The following is a 4,842-nucleotide window of genomic DNA, read 5'->3' as shown; positions in this document are numbered from 1 at the left end:
TAAAGCTATATTCCCTTTTCTTTCTTGCATATGTCCTAATTTACTTATTCCTAACCTGCCTGAGTTTAATGGAATCTACTAACTCATCCTCTTCTAACAGGAAAAATTTTATAGTATTCTGTTGTGTTTAAATTATCTTACTGTTTTAAAAACTGTATTCCAAATGCTGGTGAGTACATAAAACTTTCAGAAGAAAAACTAGATTAGACTTATAGAAATGAAAGTGCATTCATTTAAGGGTTTTTTTCCTTTTAATTTCAGTTTATGCATGTATTTTTCTGTCTTTGTCTCTTCAGAAGTTCACTTAAAACTTTTCTCTTAATAGACAATGCTAAAATCCTCCAAATATGTAAACAAAAAAAATTTTTAAGAAAAAATATTTTCATTTTCTTACCCTCAAAATAGAAAAATGTATTTAGAATGTATGCTGAATGAATGAATGCTTATTCACTTTTTCAAGGAGAAGATAATGAACCTGAACATACCAAAATATTCATCATTTGTCTGGTAAAGACAGGACAAGATCTGAACTTCTAACTCCTTGTACAACAAGAGCAGGGAATGAAGATGGATCCACTATTACTACTTAGATATAAGGATAAATAGATGGTGTCCATATAGATATCTATAGAATAGCAGTTTTCATGGAGTGAGAGGGAGCAAGATGCTACATCTACAAGGAGTTAGGAGTTCAGATCTTGTTCCCAGCCACTCCAGTGATACCTGTTCCAGCACAGGGTTGGGAGCTGCAATTACCAGCAGTGGTACCCCTTCTGCTGCTGGTGGCTCCCATCATTGCTGATGCTGACATTCAGCAAAAGGATTTGGGAACTAACCGGTAGTTTTAATCATTGAATAGTCCTTTCCGTTGCATCACGATCATTTTTGAGTCTGTTCAAATATGTGCTCAGTTTTGCCAGCTTCTCATTGAAGGTTAAATGAGTGAATGGCAGTCAGTTCATTAAAAGATTACTGACCATGAGAAACCAGACAGATTAATCATTTCATTAGCAATCCTCATGGTTAAATGTTTGTGAGGCAAGGTTTTAATATTCTGAAATAAGTATTTCAATGTCATATGAGAAAGCTGTGTTGAGAAATGGATGTATGGTGAGGTAAAAGACATCTAGAGTCCATAATAAAGTAAGTTTAACTTGGAAATATCAGTGGTTCAGAAGCAATCTCTTTGGGTGCATCTACACTGCCAAAGAGCTCTCTGATTTACTGGGAGAACCTGGTCCACTGCACTTGTTAGTTTGCTTCCAGTCTCTCCTTTAAAGTGAACCACCAAACTGCCTCTGACACAAAATCCAGGTGGGGTCAGGAATACCTCTTTCCAGGAACAATACTTACAAAAATTCTGAAGAAATCCCACCTTCAGCAGTATTCCAGTGGGCTTTGTTCCTTCTTGACATCTTTCATGCCACAGACACTCTTGGAAAACTGAAAAACAGCCTCAAATTATTTCATAAAGTATGGTCTGAGACCACATACATAGAAAACTGCACCTTAAGGGCGTGGGGGAGCCATTCTAGTGCTACACGGTGTGGATTGAGCCCCTCTGCACTTCGAAGACTAGTCTTAAGTGGTGGGGTCAGAAACCACTCTGTATCATTTAAACCTAGGGGCCAAGGGAATGGCTTCTCTGGGGTAGATGACTTTAGGAGTGGTGACATAGCCTGGCGGTTATGAAAAGGAAGTCTGGGTTTTGGTAGAGTGTATCATTCAGAATAAACTGTGAATTGCTCCATTTTGTGTTCAGTCAGAATAAGCTGAGGGGTAGGAATGATATACAGTGGTGAAAATCAAGGAAGGAGAGGGAATTACCCATCCTTCAAATTCTCCATGCTCCAGGTAGTTAAATACTGAGTCCCCTTACTGAAATCTTGGACTGAAGTCCCAAGGGCCAGGACTTTCAAAAAGCCTCATTTAGTGCCTCAGCTTTTACAGGGGTCTTGGAGGTACAGTCCACGGAAGTCTGAGCTCTCCTGCAAGCCAGCAGTCAGGAGTCCAGGCATGATATTTTTCTTTTCTTTTTCCTCGATAAAACAGCATTTTGACTGACATTCTTTTTATTTTTGCCAAAAAGTTCCTAATTAGACCACTGCAGTGTATGTGGAGAGCTCTTCAGGAGGAATTCTGCCTCAGGTTAATTTCCCCCCACAATCTAGAAATACAGCTCTAATGCTTCAAAAGGTACAACATACTTCTTCCTTGGTATTCAGCCAGCCCCTTGTCCATTGTGACCCCTTAGCTCTTTATTGTGTACCTTAAAATATTCCTATACTGTCCTGAAAATACATACTGGAAGTATAAGCAGATGTGTCCAAGTAAACGTTAGTTAGTTCTGCAGTCATACTGGCAAAAGTGTCACAGTAGGTTGTAAAAGCACACTGTGGTGCTTGCTGTGTCACCTAGCCTTTCCTGAAGTCTCATCTAATGCATCCTCACTGGCTGTCGTCCAAGGTTTTTATCCTTTAACTAGTTCAAATACACCTAGTCATACTGTAAGTATTCCTGAGTAAAGTGCAATACAGAGTATTGAAATGAAGTACTTGCCCTTACATTTTGGTTACTCCTAGCCACTATGCAAGAAAGAAAGAAAAAGATTCCCTATATCCTACTTTTCATCTTTCTTGGAGGAGTGACATCTAGCCAGGCACTCAGAGAAGAAATACTGCAGCAGTCAGTTTCTTCCCTTTGAAACCTTCCAGTCAAGGTCTTGTTATCACTGAGGCTGCTCAGGTTTTGCAATCTTGAAAGACTAGAGCCCAAGGTTGCATGGCTGCAAGTTAAGCGGTAGTGGATGTTTAACTTCAGTGTTTAAGCACAGATTACTTAAATCTTCAACAATGTCTTCAAAAAGCTGGTGTTGCAGGCATCCAAGTTTCTATTGACTTCTAGGTATCTCATTATCTTAGTTTCTTATTTATTTTGTTCTGCCACAGATCTCCTGTAAGGTTTCTAATTCACCATAAAGTTATACTAATTTTATACTAAATCCACTACTATACTTAGAAAAATGGAGTAACACAGTGGTGCTATTGTATTTTTTATGAAGTTTTATTTTTTAAAAGTTTGAATAATGCCATTATTCAACTCATTTAGCAAACATGCAATAAAGATGCACAGACAAGACTTATGCTGAGTTTGAGTCTGGAAATGTATCACATTGTGAGCTGAAATCAGTGCAAAACTTTATAGCCCTTAGTGGTATAATGAAAAGCAGATGCAGAAGACAGTAGAGCAAGGAAAGTAAATCATTAACAGTCTGTGAACATGAAATTGCTTTATGAGAAGATTAAGGAACTCCCAGACATTGTTCAGATAAAACACTGATATAGTTTTACTCTTAGCAGATGAAGAACAAAGTTCATTCTTATTTATATTATCACCTGAGCTTAAATTGCAGTTAAATTCATCACACCACCACTACATCAGTATCACTTCACTGATGTATTATTTATGTAAAGATCTGGCTAAGAGCATGGTTTCTAGATATCTCTTCTAAATATAGGCAGTATTTAAGCTACATATCAACACACAGAGGTAGCTTTACAGTTGTGCTGTGTCTGTATAGTCTTGAATAGGGTTCTAGACATTTCTCAAGCAGATACAAGAAAGACAATCACAGTAAGCAACTGTGAAAGAGTGAAGAATAACATTCAGATGAAATGTCAAGGTATATAGTGTACAATCAAGACTCCTACAAAAAAAGATAAAAATATTTTGAATAGCTACCATATGGTTCATCTTCCATTCTGAATTTCTGGAAAAGAATGTTCCAATAGCCCAGAAATGCAAGAAGGTCCTTAAAAGGGCTGAGCAAGATGAAGCTGATGAAAACTCCTGAGTCAGGCTTGTTTTTCTAGAGTACGCTGGATCTAGATCCCTATGAATTCAGAATTCACTGAACCCTTCCTTAAAAGCAGTGGCTCTTCATTTGCCTCCTTTAGACTCTCTTCTGCCATACCATATGATTCCTTAAAAAAGTGAATAACTCCTCATGATAAAAAACTGGTAGTTTTAAGCAAAATTATACACAAAGGCACAGATATAAGAGCCACTCTGATCTGATGAACAATTGTGTAAGAAATTTTGTTGGTGACAGGACAATCTTCATGTGTGAACCTTCCCAACTTGTGGCCCCCTTTCTCCTTTTCTGCGTTAGCAAATCGCTGGAGCCAGCGGTATTTCGCAATGCTGCTGCAAGCAGTAAAATAAAGCATGATAGGAGCATTTTAGACTGGAAGAAGAGTAAATGGCATTAGCAAACATAACTTGTCATGCCTAATTTATCATTTATTTCTTATCACCTGTTTGATGACAGATATTAGTTTTCTCATTTAACTTTCATCTTCCGTGTGAGTAGAGAATGGATGTTAAAGGATAATCTTCTAATGTGAGGGCCATGAAAAGGGTGGCTTTTGCAATTGGTTGATGTTTTCCATTCAAAAGGATTTCTTAAATAAAAATTGCTTCTTTCATGAAGCTTTCGTGATGCTTTAATTTTTTCTCAGTCGTATGAATGCAACAAGATTTATAACATTTCAAAATCTTTGCTACTGCACATTGCAAATCTCATGTAATGAGCTAATTATCTGTATTTTACCTCTTTCTTTCTTGTTGTCTTCCTGTCATAGTCTCCAGAGATTTGACTGCAATTCAGCAGTACAGAATGTCATATTGAAGTGAATAAGACTGTAAGGAAATGCACAAACCTGAAGGTTTGGTGCTTAGAACTGTAAGAAAAATATAGCAGATTAGCCATAAGGTTTGTTCTTTGGCAAGTACTGTAGTACTGGGTGTTCTGGGTTAAAATGACCTTCAGGATTTTGTGAA

Source organism: Struthio camelus, chromosome W (assembly GCF_040807025.1).
Source record: "Struthio camelus isolate bStrCam1 chromosome W, bStrCam1.hap1, whole genome shotgun sequence".
Classification (NCBI taxonomy): Eukaryota; Metazoa; Chordata; class Aves; order Struthioniformes; family Struthionidae; genus Struthio; species Struthio camelus.
Note: the sequence above shows the minus strand (reverse complement) of the source record.